This window comes from Castor canadensis, chromosome 6, assembly GCF_047511655.1.
Source record: "Castor canadensis chromosome 6, mCasCan1.hap1v2, whole genome shotgun sequence".
NCBI classification, from domain to species: Eukaryota; Metazoa; Chordata; class Mammalia; order Rodentia; family Castoridae; genus Castor; species Castor canadensis.
Genome location: NC_133391.1, coordinates 143,780,700 through 143,804,694, shown reverse-complemented (window position 1 = coordinate 143,804,694; position 23,995 = coordinate 143,780,700). Strand labels below are relative to the sequence as shown.

At 39.5% G+C, this 23,995-nt stretch overlaps 1 protein-coding gene across 2 annotated transcripts in view; it reads right to left on the bottom strand.

Moving 5' to 3' along the window:
- Window positions 1-23,124, bottom strand: part of Lifr (LIF receptor subunit alpha) — a 105,993-nt gene extending 82,869 nt beyond the window's left edge. For both annotated transcript variants that reach the window (XM_074077573.1, XM_074077575.1), the window contains exon 1: window positions 22,972-23,124. The gene's annotated coding sequence lies outside the window, so the exon portion shown is untranslated. The remainder of the gene's footprint in view (window positions 1-22,971) is intronic.
- Window positions 23,125-23,995: the final 871 nt, after the last annotated feature.

Here is a 23,995-nt window from a genome sequence, read left to right as displayed (position 1 = left end):
TTGCTAAAAGGCACTGACTCCTCATTTGGGCCACAAGTTAATTAAAAGCAAAATAAAAACCTGACATTTCTACCTCCATTTTGCATCTGTCTCTTCTGCTCTGAGTCTCTTTCTCCTTCAGTTATCTTGGATACCTGGAACAACAAGACTGACCTGCCCATAAGAGATAACACCTTTATGACAAGAGATGGAAACTACCCCTGAGGAACAACAGAGCCTCACAGGACAGATCACCCCTCAAATGAGGACGATTACCTATAATGATGAGGCTGTACCCTGGAGTAGGAGTAGCCATCTCACAGGGGCCAGAGTGCTCCCCTCAAGTGATGACAGTGATAGCAGTGAAAGCAATTTCTCCCCTACAAGACCAGAACTGAGATAATGGTCAACCAAGTTACATTTTACCTGGGACAGCCTCATTATGCACACACCTCTCAGCTCCCCACCTCAGTTATCTTTTTTTTTCTCTTTCTATACTATGGTTTGAGTTCGGGACCTTGTGCCTGCTAAGGGAGGCGCTTTATCACTGGAACCACTCCACCAGCCCTTTCTTTCTCTACTTAAACCTAAACCTCATGTTAGCATCCTGAAGATGGGTTGAAATGCTTACTCTCCCTCTTCCTATATGTGGCTGGTGCATTTAATGTTTCTTTTCTTCAACCTTTACCACTTCTCCTCTCTTTAACTGGTATATGGGGGAGAATGGGCAGATCTGATATGTTGGAACCCCAGAGTTGGGTCTCTGGCTAGGACTCCAGTTACACTATTATATCTATACCTGTTATTTCATTGTTAGCAACAATATGCTACTTTTTATGCTGTCAAGACAGCCCAGGGATTCTACTCATAGATATCAAGTCACTCCTTGGTACTCAAGAGGCCTTGGTTCCAGGATCTCCTGAAGATACTAAAGTCTTAGAACTCATATCTTTTATATAAAATGACATCGAATTTGGATATAACCTGTATACTTTAAATATACCCCTACATTGCTTACAATACCTAATACAGTGTAAAGAGTGTGGAAGTAGTTGTTGTACTGCATTGTTTAGGGAAAAATGACCAGAAAAAAGTCTATACACATTCAGTACAGACACAATTAAAAAATTTTCTATCAGCAATTGATTAAATTCAGAGATGTGGAACCCATGGACATGGAAGCCAACTATACTTCATCTAAAGAGATCAGTTTGAAATCTAACTTCATTGTCCAATATGATGACCATCTACTCTTTGTCCTAATGGACGTTTCCTATACAAGTTAAGAGTCCACTTAGAATTGTTTAATTCTAAAGCATGACAAATGTAAGGGATACAGGGCTTTTTGGACTGTCAGAGGTCCTCTGTTGGCTCTGCTCAGCCCATGGGTAACCACCTAAGTATGCTGTGGTTTGGGGCACACATTAGCAGACATATATTTTTGCAGTGTACTGATCCAGAAAATGTGGCAGACTCCATGTTGCTTGCAGATCTTCTCTATTCTTTCCAGGATATTATGACCTCAACCAGCAGGCTTATCCTTGTTCTACATTCTGAGTCAATCCTGTCTTTAGGATAAATTTAAAAGATTGATTTGGATAACTTGGGGAGGTTTAATCTCAAGTCAGTTTAGCTCAGATACTCAGAGTGGTAGGTCTCAAAAGAAACTTTGTTAAGGCCATTCTTTTTATCTTTCTGGGCTGGGTTTATATCTATGTTACTGTTTCATTTTGATGGACAGGGAGGCATAGAGGAAGGTGAAGGGGGAAGGGTATCGTAAGCTATGGGAAGAGTACACCTCTGAAGTCACACACCTGAGTTCACATCCTAACGCCATGGTTTGATCAACTATGTGACCTGGTTAAGATTCCCTCTGAGTCTCTTTCCTCATCTCTACGTTAGGGATAAAAGAACCAAATTTAAAACCAGGAACATCAAAGGCCCTCCTGTTAGTCTAACTCACCATCATCTCTTGTCGATTACTACAATAATCTGTTGACTTCTCTCAGTTCCCACCTTGCTCCCCTGCAGTGTATGAGCAATAATACCCAGAACCATCTTGTTTAAAACTGTAACTTGGATGATTTCTTTCTTTAGTTGAAACCCAACCATGCCTTTCAGTTTTCCTTGGGTAAGAACAAAATTCTCAACCACTCGAGTTTCTCAGATCTTGGCACTGTTGACATCTGGAGCTGGAGAAGTTTTGGTTGTATGGTGCTGTCTTGTGCATTCCTGGTCTCTACCCACTGGATGCCAGAAGCACCAACAGCCTTAATTGTAACTACAAAAAATGTCTCCAGACATTGCCAAATGTCCCCATTGGGAGCAAATGGGTCCTTGTTGAGAACCACTGGCCTAAGAGAGCTTAGATGATTTCTTCACTCCATCCCTAACCTGCTTCCTCTCTCATCTCTTAGTCCACCCTTTGCCTGTTCAGATCCAGGTGTGCTTGCCTCCTTGCTATTCTTTATACACACACAGGCACTTCTGCACCTACTACTTCCTCTGCCTGAGAATTTATCCTTCCAATATCTGCATGGCTCCCTTCCTTACCTCTTCAAGAATTTGCCTAACTGTCACCTTCTTAGTGAATCCTTCCTTGGTGCCCTATTAAACATTTTAATTCTCCAGACTTCCTGTCCATCTACTGTTCTTAGTTTTTTTCAAGAACTCTTAACTGCCCTCTAATTTAGTATAAAGTTTACTTATTTTGTTGTGCAGGTCCCCTGTGAGAATGCAAGATCATAGGGAGCAGTGATTTTGTTCTTTCCCTTCTGCATCTGCAGTGCCAAGAACAGTGCCTGGCACATAACAAGTGCTCATTGAAGACTTGTTGAACAAATGAATGAATAAGTTCTATAGTCCGGTTCATTGTCTGGCAGGCATGCAGAAGGCAGTTGATGAAACTAGCGCCCCTTTCCTCTCTCCTCTATGACCCAACCCACTGTGGTAATTGGATTGTTTCAGGATTTCATCTCTGGGCTACTTCTGTCTTAGTGCTCTCTTTGTCAGCTCTACCCACAAGATAATGGTCTTTTCCTTAGTACCAGATGAGCTGTGACTACACTCTTGAATCTGGCTACCTTACTCCTTTCCACCACTCTGTGGACATGCTCAACCTATCTGCCAGGACATTTACCTGCTCATACTTTGTCTAATCTTCCCATGCATGCTGCCTGTCTGGAATCCCACTTCCCTGTCCCAGACTATCCAGCACCATGATTCTCTGCTTCCTCTCCCCACTCCCACTGGGATGCACACCATCCTCATGCCTCCTTTCCTACCAGAAGTACCATCACCCACCCACCACCTCCTCAAAGACAGGAGCCAGCCTGGTCTCCAGCTCTAACATGTCCTGCCCACCTCCCCAGCTTCTTTCTTGAAAACCTTGGGAAAAAAGTAAGAGAGATTATATCTCCCTTTTATCTGTTCATCTACTAAGAAACCTGAAATTGTGGCAAGCGTATCTTGAAAGGCTTACTTGAATTTTCTTGCTTCCACTTGACTGTCATGTGAGCCAGCATAGAGCCATAGAAACATGAGACTATTCACTAAGCAAACAACTGTAAATGCCAGGAGTCAACATGCTGCAAGAGCCACCAGTGAAAGAAAGCTGGGATTCCAGGTTGGTCATCATTTTCAATGTGTTAAGGTTACATTAGACAGTTTCTTTGGCAACTACCACAATAGTATTGGCAGAGACTTATCTGGATACAATAGTTAGTTGCCTGTGATGAAAAAAAGATCAAATAATCAACTCCATAACTATTTCTCCCTCAGGTTTACTTGGGTGCCTATTGGGTGGGAGGTGTTGGGCCAAAATTCAGATACATCTAAAGTACAAACTTGTGAAATTTAGTAAAGCAAATACTCTGAAAATTAAAATTTTAACTAGAAATAGATCTATAAACACAATCCCCAAGTACTCACATAAGCAAAACCATTTATTAAAACCATGGTGTATTTGAGATAAAACTGAAGACCTTTTATCAGACTCGGAGGAATCAGTGATTTGAACTGATGCTGATGACATAAACAGATATTCAAGATTATAAGAATATCATGAAAAGACTAAGGTATTCAAAGATACCAGTTGCAAAGATTACTATGATTTAGTTTCTAGGCATCTGTCTATTGTATCCAACCAACTCTCTCCTCTTTCTTTCTTCCAATTCGGACTTGAAGTAGTTAACAACAAAAAAAAGAGGCTGACAGAGATGGGCCCTCTGTGTCCTTGAACCTTTAGTTTCCTCAGTGCTATGCAGGATGACAGTGATTTATCACCTCTAGATGACCACTAGGCTAAAGGGGGCAAGAAGAAGGGTCTGGCTTCCTGGTTGGCTCTGTAACATTTTCTACAATGATCTGCAATGATAAATGTACATGTTACCGTATCAAACCTGCAGAGGATGAAATGTGAAATGAGAACGGGCAGAGATTGCTGGAGTGACATAATCATGCAAGGTGTGTATGGATCATATGCATCAGAGTTATTTCTCTGGACAGTCAGATGTTGAAACTTCAGTGCCAAAGCTGTCAACCAAACCTAACTAGATAGAGTTTAATGATCTTCTTAACTTCAGTTATGCTCTATAGTTTGAGCATTGACAAAGTAGCTATGTTTTGATTAAAAAAAAAAGAAATGACGCTGTTTCCATGGCTCTACTGATTTATTCCCATTATAGTAGATAGGAGTTCCCCTTTCTCTGCATTCTAACCAACATTATTTTTTGTTTTTTGATGGTAGCCATCCTAACTGGGTGAGATGATATCTTACTGTGGTTTTTATCTGCATTTCTCTGATGATTACTGATGTCAAGGACTTTTTCATATGCTTGTTGAACTTTTTGAGAAATGTTTGCTCAGATAATTTGTCCATTTTTAATAGAAGACATTGTAAACATGTATAGAATTATCACACTATCCCATTATTTTTTACAGTTATTATGTGTCTGTTAAAAAGTAAAAACATTTTCAAAAAAGAAGCCACTTTTGAAGTATTATTTTTGGAATTTCCCAAGTTGCTGGTAAAGTACCCAAATATCTATGTCTTGGCAGGGCTCTAAGTTGTCTCAGGAATGACTCCACAGTGCTTCAGGGAATTATAGCATAATACAAAACATGTTGATTCTGTGCTGACCCATTAATTAATGAACAATTATTGAAAACTTGCTGTGTACAAGGTACCATACCAAAGTGAAAATACTAGGAGACTAATCCTACCCAGGTCAGCCAGCAGAGGAAGTTTTCTTCAGACAAAAGGAATTGGTCAACAGAGAAATAACTTTACTTACAAACTTTCTTACCCCCAAATTGTTCCAGGATAATAAGTAAAATATGCACTATAAATAGACAGCCACACAGAATTAAAAACCTTTTTCTCTAAAGAGACTTGATGTGGAGCATCTTGGTTTAAAGTCACAAGTCAATAAAGACTGAGCTGCCTCTCAGTGATGTTTTGAGAACTCTTGGTAGCAAATGGCTCTGGTGCTGACCTTTAATAATTGGCTTAAAGGGACAAGAACTTGCCAGTATTTTTTTCTCCTTAACCTTTATGCAACTACAGAGAATCTGGCTTCCATACAAACCAAATAATTACAGATTTAAAGCAAGGTTAATAGGTATGTAGGTTCAACAAATCTGTTGGAAAAATTTTATTAACAACCCTGAAGTAGCAAATATGGGTTGCTATGACTGCAATTAGACCTAACTGCAGTCTATAATAATTGAATTCCTCTCTGATATTTTCTCAAAAAGGAATAGAGATCATTTTCTTGCTTTGAATGTTTTGGAACAAAATTGTTGTATTGATTTTAGAGAAAATTTCCTTTAGAAAAAAAAATCCCTCATGTGAGCTTTCTTCTATGTCAGATTGCTGATCCAGAAAAAATGTCAATCGCTTCTCGGCCTTTTGGCTAAGATCAAGTGCAGAAAAAATGTCAAGTCAGCAATGGGGATACCTGAGTGACTTTTCCCTGTTAGCCCTTATCTTAGTCCATTTTCTGTTGCTGTAACAAAATACCCATGACCAGATAATTTACAAAGAATCGAGGTTTATTTGTTGAGCAGTTCAGGAGACTGGAAATCCAAGAGCATGGCACCAGCATTTGGTTGACTTCTAGTGAGGACATTCTTGCTACATGATAATGTAGGAATTATGAATCACATAGTGAGACAGAGCAATCATGCTGGCTTGGCTCTCTCTTCTGTTATAAAGCCATGAGTAACAATGGCCATATCTTCATGACTTCATCAAATCGTAATTCCCAAAGGCCTCACCTCCATATACCATTAACATATGAATTTAGAGATTAAGTTTCTAACACATGAACTCTTGGAGGGCACATCCAAACCATGGTATCCCCTTTCTGCTATCAATAGTGCCTTAATTTCCTTTTGAGGAGCCTTTGTAGTTCACATCTCTGTCTCCAGAGAGGGCACATGGTCCAAACCTGGTCAAATAGAACATCTCTGACCCCAGTGATTAGGTCAAGATTACTCTTGATCCAAGCCAGACCAATAAGACCCTGTTTGGGGATTGCCAAATTAGTGGTCGCCATTCGCTCCTTATTGGAGAGTTGTCAAGGAATGTAACCAACATGGAAGAAAGCAGAACTAGAAGATGGAAAGAAGCAGATGCTTGAAGCCATCTTGTGAGTATCTAATCTAATCTTTACTCTGCCTGCCACCCTGCTCCCTATCCCGTTGGTCATTTCCTACCTGGTTGCCAGGATTTCCACTGATCACACCTTGTCAAGTCTCCCTGGCACAAACCACTTGCCTGTACTGCCTTTTTAACTGTCTCCAGCTTCTTCAGGGAGTGCCCTGCCTGCCTGGTGTTTCTCCCATGAGAACTTGCATCATTCTTGCCCTGCTTACTTATAGATTCCATCCACCTCCAACAGGTAGATCTTATCTCCTAATTTGTCCCAAACGATCATCCAGGAGTTCAACTTCATTTTCTTAAATACCATGGACATTTTAGTTCTGGCACCAAAACAAATACGGATTGAAAAGTAAACAGTTGATACAGGGAAAAGTTTGCATTTGGTTCTTGCCACCGAGTAGACCTTGATCTTCATTAGTAGTAGAATCTTTTTTTAAAACAGACTGATTTTTGGAAAGAGCTAAAGACCGCTTAAAGCCAGGCTTTTTTTTTTATAAGCTAGGCATTCAAGCATGGCAGTACCGTTTTGTACATAAAATATTTTACACTAAAATACTGAATACAAAAATGTAATGAAGTTCATTTCATACATGCCTCTGATGATTCAAAAGAGGACCCTCCTTATATTGAAATGACATTTATTTAGATGCATGTTATTATATGACTATTAATAAAATATGTGGCTCTAAAGCAACATTTCCTAAGGTATGGTTAATAGATCACCTGCATTTGTAGTATCTCTATTGATTGGTAATACCTGGTTGAAGATTCACATACCTTGGACCCTCTCCAGATATATCGAATCACAGTCTGGGAATTGGGTCTTGGAATATCCATGTTTATCAAAATTCCAGGTATCTTCTAGGTACATAAGAGTTTAAGCATCACTGACTTAAATCATGTTTCATATATCTTTCTCTTTTTTTAGTTCACCATCAAGTGTGACTGTCCTAACCCAAAGGAAAATTCTAAGAACATTTCATCATTTAGAAGATTGAAACAGAATGAGTGCACCTGTGAAGAGTGGTAAAGGTTCAGGTGATTTAGAAGTGCTATGTGTTAGCCAGTGTTGGCTAAGTTTGCTATGATAACAACTGACTCAAAATATTAATGGCTTATGGTTTCAAATATTTATTTTATTTATCTTTTTTGGGGGGGATAGTACTTGGGTTTGACCTAAGGGCCTCATGCTTACTAGGTAGGTGCTCTACCATTTGAGCCACACCTACAGCCCTGTTTATTTCTTAGGCATTTACATTTTTATCATAGAACACTCCAGATACCAGAAAAAAAAAAACCTCTGGGACATAATGAGACTTAAAATGAAAGGTAAAAAGAATAGATGGACAACAGCTGGCTCTTGAAGAGTCTGCTTGCAAGTGACATGTTAATTACAGCCATGTTACATTGGCCAAAGCAGGGCAGATGACCACTCCTGTGTTCAGTGGAGTAGGAAGTATAATAAAACTACTGACAAAGAAACTTCAGGGAGAAGCAGAAATCATTTTGAACAGAATTATAATCGACCACATAAAACATTTGATAAAGTAGGTCAAGTGTTCTTGAAAAAAGAGGGGAATCTATGGTCAGAAAACTTTAGAATGTGGTATCCACTATTCCTATCTCTAGAGCTATTATGAAGCCAACATAAAGGCTCTTAGTCCTGCAATAGAGAAAAGAAAATTGAGATTGTTTAACCTCATGTTTTCAAGATTCATTTCCATGGAATATTTTCAAATACCATCTCAACATACTCCAACATTTTGAGTTGCCATAGTCAAGAGGTCACATGTGTTATAGACAAAATAACATTTTCTCCTACTATCAAGCATATATGTGGGATGTTCCCAGGAAGATATTTCATAATAAACTCTGTGTAGTTTTGAGCTATTGATTTGTAAAAATAAATTCCAGTAGTCTAATAAGTATCCTAACAAGCCTGGGGAATCTATGCAAATATCTTTAATATTATTCTAAGTAGTTACAGGCTGTTGAAATTTAATAGTGTTAATGGAGCACTCATAAAAGGTAAATCTAAAAAGCTCGTTCTTCCAGGTAGGAGAGTGTTCCAGAAAAGATTTTACTTTTAAATCCTTTTCATTACCATGTTTGGAATTAGGCACTTCCTGTAAATTAAAGCAATGCACCTTTTTTTCCCCATTTATGGGAACCTATGATTTTAAAAGATCATAAGCAGTTCTATAGTTACAAATAGGCACAGAGTACTCCCATCTGTGCTCAACATCATTGGAAAATCTCATTTTCTGCTTTCTTCTGTCTCCACCCAGTGTGTCCTTCTCTCCCCCACCCTCCACACACACACACTAGGTGCTAATGATGGACAGCATTTCTGCTGCAGTGTAGGTGGAGGCTTTTTTCCCTCAGAGTCACTCTAACTAGAGCTGACACAGTGGCTGGGATTGCCTTCTGATTTTTCCAGTTTCAAGTCTCTAGTAGGGAAGATCTTCAAAATCCATCCTCTCTTCTCTGATGCTTTCTTCTCCTTTATCATTTCCTCTCAGTCAAAGTCTCCCCAGCTTTTCATCCCAGATCTACTCCTTAAATAATGGGGTCTCTTCAATTTCAGTCCTGACACTCACGTTATTCTCTACATCTGCCACAGTGAATTAATCCACTCTCAGTCCTTCCTCCCTGCCTGGATCTGTCTCCACCTACATTACTTCTGAGCTTCAGGACCAGCTTCAGACACCTGGTTCCACTAGGTGTCTCATCTCTCCCTCAAAATTAATGTCTCCCAAACACAACTCTTCATTTTCCTCCCTGATCATGCTCTTCTTCAAGCATTCTGTTTCCATTAACAGTTTTACCACCTATTCTGAGGCACAGGTAAAAGAGTGGAGCATTATCTTTGGGTCCTCCACTTCTAGAACCCCTAAAGTTCCGACTCATGCCCACACTCAGCCTGTGTAACTTCAGAAATATGAGACCTGTGACTTTCTTCCCTATCTCTACCCACCCTTGTGTCCAGGTGCTGATAAAAATTTGCTTGGGTTCCAAATGTATTGTGGTGGTGACAGGTACAAATTCTGGTACCCAGTCTGCTTGGGAGTTCTGCCTCTTCCTCTTCCTATGCTGTGGCCTAGCCAGTTTAGTCAGCCTCTCTGTGCCTCATTTTCCTCATCTATTAAAAAAGGAACCATTATGGGGACCAAGTATGTTGATTCACATCTGTAATCCTAGCTACTCAGGAGGTGGAGATCAGGAGGAACATAGTTCAAGACCACCCCAGGCAACACATTAACAAGACCCCATCTCAATCAATAACCCAGGCATGGTGGCATGTTGTGATCCCAGTTATGTTGGAGACCTGCCTTAGGTAGGAGGACCCCAGATGAGGCTGGACCCTGGCAAAGAGTGAGATCTTATTTGAAAAATAACCTAAATCTAAAAGAGCTGGAGGTATGGCTCAAGTGGTAGAGCATTTGCCTAACAAAGGCTCTGAGCTCAAACCATAGTACTGCCAGAAAAAAAACGGGAACCTCATAGGGTTATTGGTAAATATTGTTGTTGTTGATAAATATGTGAAATGCCTGTACATGGCTCATAATCCTTGTACAATTAATGGTACTTACTAATATTAAAACAACTTTTTAGCTATTTTGCTGGCACTTTTTCTCCTCTCCCATTAGAATCATCTTCCAAAGAAACAAACCCTATCATACTTCTTAGCTTCTGCTTCTACCATTAAAAAAGTAAAGTTCCAGTTTTTTAGCAGGATACTTAAGACCCTTCAAAAGTCTGTTCCCAAGCTACTTTTCTGGCTTACGTCTGGCTGTCTGTTCTCTAAACCTGAGTCTACCCTTTGGACCACAAACAATTTCTCCTCATTCCTCAGACACTCTGCCCTCTCCTGGCTTTGTGCCTTTTCATTTACTACATCTGTGTTAGTCAGTGTCCCTCGGGTATATGCTGCTATAACAGTTGTCCCTGTGTCTTAGTGGTTTTCAACAACACAGGCTCATTTCTTACTTGCATTACAAGTAACTTTAGGTTGGCTTCTTTCTACTCTAAGAATCTTACTATGGGAGCAAAGCTGAATAGCTTCTTTCTGGAAATAGTTTTCTCCCATGGCAAAGGGAAAAGAGTAACATTGGAATGTCATTATAGATCTTAAAGATTTTTCTCAGAAGTGACAAAAAATACTTCTATTAACACTTTATTGGCCTAAGCAAGTCACATGTCCAAGCCTGATCTTAAATGGGGCAGTAAAATATAAACGTATCAATAGTAGGTTTATATAGGAACAAATAAGTAGCAACAATAATATAATCCTTTGCAGTTCCCTATATTTGAAATGCCATCACATGTTCCTCCTCCCCATTCTTCAAACTTCCAAAACCTTGTTATCACCTCCTTTAAAAGGTTTTCCTATTGCCAGCAGAGTTAGTTCTGTTCTTTGCATTTGCTCAGAGTTCTGGCCCCACTTCTAATAAAGTGCTTATCACACTCTACTAAGAGTATCTGTTTACATCTCCCTTGTGGGTAAGGATCACTTCTTGGTTCCCTTTTCCAATTCCAAGCATCTCAGAACATGTTGACAGAATGAATGAATAAGGCAGTGCAGCTTGTTACTTGGCCATTTGTCAGGCAGAGTTGGGAACTCTTTTCTGTATAAGCAGAAATAGGTGACCAAGTAACTCCATTTGAACAGAAAGCAGATGTGAGGACTGGTGAGGAAACCAGTTTTTTTATTCTCCAAACACAGCTAGTACTTATGTCATTTTCTTATTTTGCCCTCAATCTGTTGCTATGTACCAAGAGCAAATGCCATGGAAAGATATTGTTTATGCATATAGCTTTGGGCTATAAATAGATATACTATTCAAATGAAAGTAGATTATGCCCACACAGTGTTTGTTAAAACTTTGCTTCAAGTCAGGGGATTTATGAAAAGACTAACAATCTTGATGGACTATCAGTAAATCCCATCTTAGAAAACCCTTTTGGAAAATACTAAATCAAATTGCTCAGGTGTTGAGTTTTACCTTCAAGGTGTTGTAAATTCATCTTCAGCAGCTCCTCCCTGGAAATGTATTCATTCAGGTTTTTATCACTCCTTCCCTGCCTTTTTACTGAAACTTGTACTGTTTTCCTTCTACTCAGAATGCCCTCCTGCTGCTTCCTCAGCAGCCCTCCAAGCCAGAAAAGCTTTTTATCAGGCATCATCTTCTTTTTTTAAATTTAAAATTTAAAAAATCATCTTCCTTTTGACCTCTCACTGACAGCCCCTTCCACAAAGTGGCATCCTCTCCTGTAACGTTTTTATCTTGTTTAATTGTATCACATTGTGATTAAGGACAATCCCAGAATTACAATGGTTTCACTAATGATCTTTCAACTTTATGATGGTGCAAGAATGATAGATGGTCAAAAAGAAACCGTACTCTAAATTTTGAATTTTGCTTTTTTCCCAGACAAGGGATATGCAGTATGATTCTGTCACAAGGCAGGGCAGTTGGCAGTGAGCTGAAATCACAACTCCAGCTAGGCACTCCATCACAAAAGTAAATAACTGACACTCTGCAGTGTACTATGTTGCTAAGCTATGATGCCTGAGAGGTAGATCTAGTAAGTGCATATCAACCTGCAATATTTTCAGCTTACTCTGGGTTTATCAGGACATAACCCCATTGTAAGTAGAGGATCACCTGTATTTGTTATGTGTCTGTTTCCTCTCAATGGAAAGTGCCTTTGAGATCAGGCACTTTGGAATCTAAGCCCTCTTTTTACTCAGAGAAGATTGCCTCATACATACGTAAGGTGCTCAATTAATGCTTGTTACATTGAGCTGCAATTGAAGTGAAGGCAAAATTTACAATTTATAAATTTCATGGTCAGTAATATGTTATAATTTAAACCTTTTTAATCTGATTGTCTAATATATGCTAATATTTTCATGATTCATGGAGAATGGAGTGTTTACAATATTAATCCATTTGTGGATTTTAACTTTCATATATAAGCTCTATGAAGACATTTTGGAATTGAATCAATTTTCATGAAGACTTATTAGAATTTTTAGGGAAAAAAAATGCTCACACCAAAAGTTCAGGCTATAAAACAAATAAATGGAATTATATTAAACTAAAAAGTTTGTGCATAACAAAGGAAAAAAATGAAAAGGCAACCTATGAACAGAATATTTGCATATCTGATGAGTTAATATCCAAAATTTATAAAGAACTCTCACAACACAATAACTGAAAAACAAATAACTCCATTAAAAGTTGGGCAATGGAGCTGGGCTCCGATGGATCATGCCTGTAATCTTAGCTTCTGGGGGAAGCTGAGATCCGGAGGATCACGGTTCTAGACCAGCCTGTGCTAATAGTTCATAAGACCCCATTTCCAAAATAACCAGAGCAAAATGCACTGGAGATGTGGCTCAAGTGGTAGAGGGCCTGCTTGACAAATATGAAACCCTGAGTTAAAACCCCAGTCCAACCAAAAAAAAAAAAGAAAATTATGGGCAAATGACCTGAGCAGACATTTCTCCAAAGAAGATGATCAAGTATGTGAAAAGATGTTCAATATTATACTAATCATCAGGGAAATGCAAATTAAAAGCATCGTATTACCTCATATTCATTTGTGATAACAAATACTGCCAATGGTATGAAAGAAAGAAAGGAACAGTTGTGCACTGTTATAGGCAATGTTGATTGGTACTGTCATTATGAGAAGTAGTATGGAGATTCCTAAATAAAATGAAAATAGAACTATCATATCATCCAGCCATCTGTCTTCTGGGCATATGCCTAAAAGAGATGGTATCACCACCTTATGAAGAGATCTTCACTCCTGTGTTCACTGCAGTATTATTCACAGTTGTCAACATATAGGAACAACCAACATGTCCACTGGTAGACACATGGATACAGCAAATACGATATATAAACATTATTCAGCCTTAAAAAAGGAGATTCTGCCATTTACCTTGACACTGATGGACTTGGAGGACATTATGCGAAGTGAAATAGGCCAGACAAGAAGGAAAACTATTCCCATATATGTGGAATGGGATGGGGGAGAAAAGTCAAATATACAGAGAATAAAATAGTTATTAATAAGGATGGGGTAGGGAAGAAGCAAGAAGGAAAGGGGGAAAGATAGGTCAAAAGGAACGAAGTAGCAAATATGTAGGATTAGTAAGTCTGGAGATCTAACATATACATGAGCATTATAGTTAATGAATAACATCTTATTATGGTTTTTTGTTGAAGAAGTAGATTTGAGGTACTCTTTGTCTTTCTGTTTGTCTCTCTCTCTCACACACATATACACACATACAAGTAGCCATGATGGATATGTTAATTTCACTGTAGTAGCCATTTTACCATCTATATGTAACTCATAACATCGTGTTTCAAACCTCAAATGTACATAGTAAAATTTATTTTTAAAAAAAGAAGAAATGCCTTAAAAAGAAACACTCTTCATAAATTATTGTATGGCTAAAGAAAAATTAGAAGATACTGTAGTCTTTTTATTATCACTGTTACAAAAAACTAAAAGCTTCACTCAGATTCAAAAATTAAACAAAGAGAATCTGTTATAGTGCTTCCTAAAAACAGTTCCACCTGCTAATTTAACCATATCTTCTAAAAGAAAAGAAACCAAGTGCAAATTGCATCCATTTAATTAGCTCAAGAAGGAATTTTTCAGTTGGTAACTGTACTACATGTTATGTAAGAGATCAGGAGTGTCAGAGAGAGAGAAAGAGGGCAAGAGAGGTTGTAATTAAAGTAAATCTTCCCAGAGCCCTGGATTGCATCAGGAACAGGGCCAGGATAAGCAAGGCTACTGTCTTTTGCCAGGGTCATGTTTGGAGGTTGCTTTATCATAGCCCTTGCTTAAGAAGCATAATTTGAGCATAGAAGGACTCCCAATGTCCAGTGATCTCCATGTGCTTCCCATTATGGGCAGAAGAAATGCTGTGGTGGCTTCTGTAAATGGAATGGGATGGGAATTTTCACATCGCTTTCCAACTTGGCAAAAAGGATTAATGCCAACCTGGCCATCAGGAAGGCCTGGATATTCCAAAATATAAAGATACAGTCATACAGAGACACATTTGAACCATTGGGAATGGTTGTCCACTCTCATCTTTCATGTGGAAATTAACTGAGTTAGGTTCAAAATGTCTATCTACATTATTTGAATATAGCATCATGATTTGTAAAATCTAAGTTAATACCAAGAGATTATAAGTGAGTTCTCTTGTTAGCTAGGGTATGACAGATTTGGACACTACCAGAAATGGCCTGTTAAATCTTTTCTTATTTATCTACTTCCTACCAAGAGAGTATGACTGAGTTCCCCCAGCTAAGTCAATCCCCTTCTCTACTTTCCACCTACAGTCAAAACAGTAGGAAGCAGCTAAGCCAGGCTTAGCACCACTGTTAGCTACCTACCCAATATCCACTTCCCCTTTTCCTCACTAAACCCTTATCTAGCCAAATATGTGCTTTGTCAGCCATTGTAACTTAAGTAGATAATTGACTGGGGGTTCTGTATAAGCTTTTGATTTCCTGTTCAAAGAAGTAGGGATTACCTCTTTCTTCCTTCTTTCAAAGCAGATGGGAACTACAAGCAAACATTTTGGAACATCAGGCACATTGGAGTACACAGCAAAAAGAATAACCAAGTCCCTCATGGTGTCATGATCTATAAACAATGCCAGCAAACACCTAACTGTTGCTTTCTGAAATGAGTAAAAAATAATCCCCTATTTGCTGAAGTCACTGCTGTTTGGGTTTTCTGTTACTTGCAGCCAAACATCCCTAACTGAAATACCAAACCTGCTGATGAAAGCTGAATCAAGGATTCTCAGAGGAAAGCCAGATTCTTGAGCTACTAGAGGTAAAGGGACAATAGTTTGGAGGAGGTAGAAAGCATTCATGTTTTCCTGCCATTTTTCAAGTGTCCTCTCATTTTCCACTTCTCATGCAATTTTGGGCCAACTTCAGAAAATGGAATTCAAGTCCTCCATTTTAAACTATCTGTCCTGACACACGACATATCAACACTATGATTTCATTCCTTTGATTCATGAAGTTTCTTCCAGTTCTAAAAATCATTACCAACTACCCTGCCTATGTTAGATTTTTCAGCAAAGTTTGTAATTTAAATGACCAATTCAGTTAAAAAGGGAATCTTATATTTATTTAGAATATTTTAATGAGAGAAGATATAACTCTATTACACCAAAGTTTGCATAACCTGGTTCTTAATATAAAAATCCTATTTTGGAATTCAAGCTGTAGGTACAGCATTCACCTTGATTACTCAGGGAGAACACTCAGACAGAAGACTTTCATGTGAATTCCATGATTATCCTTTACTGTTTTTAGATGATATTCACTGTCATCATTTTCCAAGTGCTAACATTCAGGTTCCTATAGTCATAGCTCATGTTTCTGTTTAAAAAGAGAAACAACAAAAATCTTCCAAACTGGTAACATCTTGATTGATGGGCCTGGTTTGGATACGCATACCTGGAGCATTGCCAGACCCCAGCCAGGTCCCTGCAAATGTGCAATTAGATTATACGAGATACATCACATGAAAGCCTTCCTCTATCTTAGCTCCAATTTCAGGCTTGCCGAATTGTTTTATTTCCTTCTACATCAAAATTCAAATAGTATTATTCAATAGTACAAAACACTAGCTTGTTCACCTTCCATTACCTCTCCCACTTAAAAATGTGTCCTCCCAAAATTTAGAATTCAAATAAATTTATTACTTAAATATTTGTGTTACTAACAGCAGCTACCATTCACTAAGATATTTACTATGGCCAACAGTTGCACTAAGCACTGTACATATATCATCTCTTTTTGTCTTCACCAGACTATGAGGTTAGCTATTAGTCTGCTAATAGTGAGGCCCTCACATAACATTTAGTGAGTTTCAGGAGCAGTCAGAGGCTAGATTCTGGGAATATACTTATGAAAAAAAGTATATCTCGTGCCCTTCAGTCCAGCCCTCTGCACAGACACTGATTTCTCACAGAGTCTGATGGGGGGAAGAGACATTGAAATGCTATGAGTGTGAAACAAAGGGAAACCAAGGAGCATATAACTGCCCTAACCTAGACAGGGATGGGAGGAAAAACCTCACTGGGAAAACAATGCTAAGCCTAGAATAAGTGTCGTTAAGGCAAGGAGGAGGTGGCACTGGTGCTGGCAGTGAAAACTGTTGCAGGCAAAGGAACAAGATGCTTCCAGACAGCAAGGCATCAGGTGGCTCTTCTGAGGGACTGGAAAAAAGTCCACTATTGTTGGAGTTAAGAGAACCAGTGAGAGATAAGGCTGGTGTGATAGGTGGGGACAGCCCATGGACTCTGCTTTGATTTTATCTTAAAGGCAATGCAAAGCTGTTAAAATGGAGGTGGCTCTAAGTGTGTGGAGTGGAGATAAACAAGGAGAAGGATGATAGATTTAAACCCAAATTTGGAGAAATTAAATCACTTACAGGCTGGAATTTGAAACCCTCAAACTTGACTCCATAAACCTCCACCATCTGCTAATCTGACCAGCTTCATTACAGTCAGGCACCTTCTCACTAGCCAATCCCTCAAAGGACCATCCCAAAGCACATGTGCCTGTACCCCTGTTAGGTGGGCATTTCAAGAGTCCAGCCTAGAGCTAGGACCAGGGCGGCACAGCTAAGCAGGTTCACTGTAGTCAGATGTGGGCTCTTAGAAAGAGGAAAGGGAGAAGGGGACAAAGGAAGGGCAAAGGGCTTGAAGGAAATGGGATTAATTTAAGAACACTGTGTTCTTAAATTGCTACAGAGAAAGGAAATACATTTTTAATTCTAATTACATCCCAGTTTTCTTCCTTTTTGTGATAAATGCTACATCTGGTTTGATTTATTATTAGGATATTCAATTCTGCTCAAACAAATAAGGCATAAAATATTTACAAAATACAGAAGCTATACTTGCCTTTTACAAAGGTTTTAGATCCCCATAGATTAAGCACACACCTCCCAGATCTTGTCCTTTCAATGCTCAAGATAGAAATGGCTCCCGCAGGATAAAAGTAGAATATTGAGACCTCAACTTGAAAATTTGAAAATTTTTCTTTAGAGTGAGGTTTGCTCTAGAAAGCTTTATGAAATTCTCTAACCTCTTCACTCTTTTTTCCCAATATTATCTATCTATAGTCAGTGAAGTATTTATACATTCTACCCAGTAGAATAGAATGAAGCAAATTATGCATATATTTTCCTTTAACATTGAGACTCTATGATACTGATGTCATTGTTTGAAATTATGTTTTTTGGGCTACTGCCTTCTGTAAGTGTCATGCTAACTTTTTTTAACAAGTTAACTATTAATCTCATTAGATCATGTTTAAACAAGAAATAGTAATGCACAGCATTATACTTCAAAGAACTATGAATATTACAGTAAGTATTCCTTAACTATAAAAAGGAACTGCATGGATCAAAGTAATTTTGCTTGTTAAAAATAATTCACCCTAGGGCTGGTGTAGTGGCTTGAGTGGTAGAGCACCTGTCTGGCAATCATGAGGCCCTGAGTTCAAACCCCAGTACCACCAAAATAAAAAAATCAATAATTGTTGGTTCTTGAATAAATGACAAATTATTCAATCTCAACAGGCAAAAATGTATTCTGGCAAATACTATAGAATTCAAATCTGGTATCATTAAATTTTTAAAAATGGACAGGGGTTAAGGATAAGATTTAATAACCTTATTCCATTAAATAACAGTATATGGAAAATACTGAAATGGAATTACAGCATTATTAAAATTTAATTCACAAATGAGAGTAGGACTATGAAGAGGTCAGAAGTCAAAGAAAAAAGAAAGTGTGTGTGTGTGAGAGAGAGAGAGAGAGAGAGAGAGAGAGAGAGAGAGACCTTCTTCTTTCCATTGTATCTTCAGGCAAGAAATAACTCATCCCTTAGCTAAATCTTCTATAACAGTTTGGAAACCTGGAATGTATAGAGTTTTGGAGGTAAAATCTTTACTTTTCATAGTTTAGAAACTCTCTTAATTGGAATAAGGTCCTTTCTCACAGGTCTAGAAGGTAGGCCCTACACTGATGATTTCCCCTCTAACTGACCATGCTTTGGAGATGCAGTTCATCAAGTAATGTACCAGAGGTGTCTTAGTAAATTCAGGATCCAGAATTTGCCTCAAGTCTTTTTCTATTGTTTCCTCTTCCTGTCCCCAATAGAAAGATAGGCTTTAACCATTCACTTTGCATCAAAAATGACTTGCATACATGAGCAGATTGCATCCTTTGACCAGGATAACTAGAGGGGATCCTGTCCCGGAGGATGACTTGCAGGCTGGGGACTTTCAGGGTCAATTGGCCAAATATTCAGAAGACCACGGAGACATGAAGGGGAAGTACTAGGAGGTAACAAACAATGAAAATGGAGAGGTAGAAAAATAGCTTGTAAATTTTTCTTGGGCTCTAAGGACCCATGTACCAGTGTGGACATGATTTAGATATCTTCTTAGACATGCAGTGTCTGTTCTCTGTGCCTTGCATACTATACAAAGGTAAAGTAGTACTCCTGTTAAACATGACTGAGGATATCCACACAATTGATACTTTGCCAAAACCTTTTACAATAATGATTGTAAGTAATGAGAACTATCATTATGAAGTGTTTACTGTGTCTCCACCAATACCACTACCACCATATCAAAATTCATTGATATTTATTGAACCTTCTCTATGTACCAGACACTGTTCTAAGCTCTTTGCAAACTTTATCTCAATTCTCACAAGCATTCAACCAGGTAGATATCATTACTATCATCCTTTTACAGAAGAGGAAACTAAGGCATAGTCAGGAGAGTTATATGGGATTCAAACCCTGAGATTTGACCCCAAATGGCTTACATATTTCATTCAAAAGGGTTTAGTTGACTCCCTACCACATTCCAGGCACTGTGAGGACAAAGGCATGAGATGCTGAACAAAATGGACACAGTTCCTGTCGTTGTGGAACATGCAATTTCACGAAAAGAGACAGTAGCCACTGGTGACAGAAACAGATGTTTAACTGTAATGGTGCCGAGGACTCTGAAGGAAGGTGTGCAGCACAGTGACAGTATTTGGCACCTGCCCGAGTTCCATTTCATCATCACAGTAACCCTGCTCTGATATTATACAAAGAGAGCAGAAACAAGTTTTAGGGAGAGAGAGGAAAACTTTTTTTAGGAAGTTGGCTGAGGACAATCTGCTCAGACCCTCCCAAATTATGAACCAATTATTTCACTCTGGGGCATTAACATTTTTGTTGCCATTAGCAGTCATTTAGCTTGGAAGCCTAAGTGGCAATTATGTGCACATTAAGAGTTCCAGAACACTAATTTTGCTTCAGCACAACTCACACTTTTTTATATGCCCAGATTTCCTGTTGCTTATATAACAGAGCCAGGCTGACCACTCAGGGGTATGATGGCATGAGATTACTGACTGGAGAGTCCACACTTGGGCTGTGGACCTGGGGTTATGCTTTTTTTTGTGTGGTACTGGGGTTTGAACTCAGGGCCTTTTGCTTGCTAGTCAGGCACTCTACCACTTGAGCCACTCCACCAGCCCTGGGATTATGCTTTAACTTTTCCTCTGCTTTGTGGAATGTAGAATTTGGCTTACCAACTATGTTTATTTTTGTTCTAAGCACTGGAAATAAAAGGTTTGTGCTGATGTTTTGAAGACACCCTACAGACTGTTCACAAACTTGTGGTCCATGTGGCCACCAGTGTCAGGAGCAATGACTCACGCTAAACCAAGTGTTGTTGCTTCTTAAAATACTGTTTTGGTCTGATTCTCAGGAAAGTTGGTGTGTTCATCACAAACACTGCTAGGTGGGGGAAGGGTGTAGTGGGTGTGGGTGTATGTGAAATATTCTGTGTGACAAAAGTGCATTTCAACTTCCCTGGGTATTTATTCCTAAGACTACCTTTGACCCAAGGAGAATTTCAATTCAGAAGATACTTAAAATTAGTGTATCTGGTCAAAACTTTGCATTCTATAAAGTAGAGTGCTGTGTCTCTGAGAAATTAAGTGACATGATCAATGTCATGGCCATATTTTGGTGGCACAGATATGCTTAGAACTAACTCCAGTCACCTTCACTCTGTTCCATGCTGAATCTTGGATTTAAACTGTTAGTTTCTTTGGATCATATTGTTTCTTCTCTCCTCCACTCTTTATCTTTAGTGTGGTTCCCCAGTGATCTAAAATGGCATGCAGCAGCCTACTAACCTTCACCTTGCCCTTATTGCCAAACAAAGCATTAATTATGTAACTCTACTCGGTTTGCTAGGAGTATAGAGTTTTGAACAGAAAACTTGCAACAGAAGCAGATAAATAGGTTTAGACAAGCAACACTGAATAGCTTCATAATTAAAGAAATTTTACAAGACTCATTAACACATATGAAACGGGCACATATGTGCCTATTTGATGGTAATAAATGTGAGGTGACTATTTCTGCAGCGGGGCCAGAAGGAATCCAAACAGGGAAAATTTGAGGGGTCGGGGAGGCTGTCGAATATGAGGATGGGGGAGAGTTTGTGAATTCTATCACAGTGGTGGATCTGGCATAGGAAAAACCTTAAACTTGTGCTATCCAATATAATAACCACTTGTCACATGGGGCTATTTAAATTTAAGGTATTAAAGCGAAATAGAACTTCTGTGCTGAACTGCACAAAAGTGACACATTTTCACCACTGGAGAAAGTTCATATAGAAGAGGCATCAGTTTATAGACCAGAGGGGAGCATAAGGCAATTGCTATGGTCTGAATGTTTTTGTCCTCCCCAAATCATACCTAACCTGCTATGTGCTGGGATTAGAAGGTGGGGCTTTGGGAGGTGGTTAGGTCATGAAGGGGGAGCCCTCATGAACGGATTGGTGTCTGCAAAAGAGACCCAAGGGAGTTCCCTTTCCCTTTTTTCTATGAGCTGACACTAAGAATCAGGAAACACGCCTTTACCAAACATTTCCTGGTACTTTGACCATACACTTCCTCACCTCCAGAACTGTAAGAAATGAATAATTATTGTTTAAGCCATCTAGTCTATGATATTTTTGTTGCAGCAGCCCCAACAGAGTTAGACAGAAAAGGCTATACCAGACAAGGGGAAACAACAGAGAGAAGAAGTACTGGAGTGGTCAGAGCAAGATCTTGAATTGGGTTGGAGCTTGGACTCAAGACCTTGGCTAGCTGGGATAATCTTTGTGCAAACTGTGAAAACTGTTGCTTCTCTGGGCAAAAGCATCCTTGCGGTTTTGTATGGTAGATATTCCTTTTCACAAAAAACAGTGTAACTTCCACAAAACAATGGAGACAGTAGAAAGATCAATGGTTGCCAGGGCCCAGGGAGGAGACAGGAGTGAGGAAGGGATGAGTAGATGGAATGCAAGGGAATTAGGACACTGAAACTCTTCTGTATGACACAGTAATGGTGCACATATAGCATCACACATTTTTCAAAACTCACAGAAGTTACCACACAGAGTGAACCTTATGTGTCCTGTGGTCATTAGTTCTAACAATCTATTCATACTGACTCATTCATTGTAACAAACACGTAACAGTGATGCAGTTGTTAATAGTAGGGAACCTGGGGGTGGGGAGGAAGGGGTGGATAGGGCTTTATGGACCTCTTTGTACCTTCTGCTCAGTTTCCTAAAACTACTTTAAGAACCAAATTCAGTTATTACAAATGAAAAGGAGACTGGCTTAACTATTTCCCATCAAATGTTTTCAGGCCCTCTAAGAGTTTTCAATTTGTACAAACAATGACATGACAACAAAATGCTATAATCTCATGTCAGCTGATAACAATACAATTGTACGTGTTTATATAACTATTTCTCATTAAAAAAAAATACATAGTGTACCTTTCGCCAGGTGTCCACAGCACAGTGTCAGCTTGGTGAACAGAGTGTATGCTGGATTTTCTTTCCTACTTGTCCCCTACCTTTACTGCACACAGGGGCCCTGCTGGGACCCCATCCATTTCTACTGTGAGTCTCCAAACCAGAGCTGTTGTGGTTATCATGTTTGGAAGCCAAGGAGGCAATCTCTGTAGGGTACCAGGGACCAAGTAGAGAAAAGTTGGCTGGAATATGTACACCACATGAAGAATACTGCTCTATAAGACAAAGACTAAAAAGCCAAGATGGGAGCCCTGAGATACCCTCAGAAGTGGCATTACAGTAAAGGTAGAAAGAAGCCCAAACTGACCGTGTCACCAAGCCAGGAAGGAAGGGAGCAAATCCCAGCAATACTGTACCTAGAAGGCCATATCTGTGGGGTGGCAGCTCCCTGTCTGAGCTGGGGTCAGAGTTGCTGGTGGTCTTGGCAAGTGTGGTTCTGTGCAGAGAGGCGCTGGGATCTTGCAGGGGAGTCAGGTTCTGGGAGAGAAGGCTAGGATTTGAGGAAGTGCACATTGGGAGGCTATATATACAGGCCAGTCCAGGGGCTGGAGGGAAAGAGGAGAAGGGAAACACATCCCAGCAATGACTGGAATGCATCAGCTATGCAAAACAAAACTCCTGGGAAAACCAAGCTGAATCTTGAATTGTGGTTCAAGGAACTGGTAATGGGATAAAGAGCCTTTGCTTCCAGGCCAGTGGTGTGAGCCCAACCCAGGTCAGGAGTTAGCAATGTGCTTCAGATGTCAGAGTGAAAGGAATGCATGGGGCCACACTAACCTTCTAGTATTAGAGTAATCCTGAAAAGAACCACCTGCCACTATAGGTAATCTTAGCAGCCTGCTTCATGGAACAACTGGGAAGGGAGTTGAACTGTGATACTGATACTGGCTCATTCTCAGCCTGAAGGGAGTCTCCAGACAAGCCCTGAAGCAGTGTGGAAAATTTCTGCCACTCCTTTTGGAAAAGAACAGTGCTTCCCTAAGCTTGGTCCTTGGACCACCTGCATCCTATTCATCCTGGGATTCTTATTAACCATGCAGGCTGCCCCAGGTCCACCCAGGTCCACAGAGACCAAGCAAATCTGTGCCTTAAAGGATGGGGCTTAAGAATCTGTATTTAACCTAGTTCCTGAATAATGCTTCTGTATGTTGGTTTGCAGATTAGGGTTGCCTATCTATCAGTGGTTCTCAAGGTGTGGAGTGCCTCAGCACACAGATTCCTAGGCCCCACCTCCAAAATTTCCAGTTCAATATACAGGGTGGGGCCTAAGAATTTACATTTCTAACACATTCTCAGGTGATGCTGTTGAAGCAGGGACCACACTATAAGAAGCACTTGCCATAGAGAATTTCTCTTTACCTGGCAAATTTGAGAACTCAG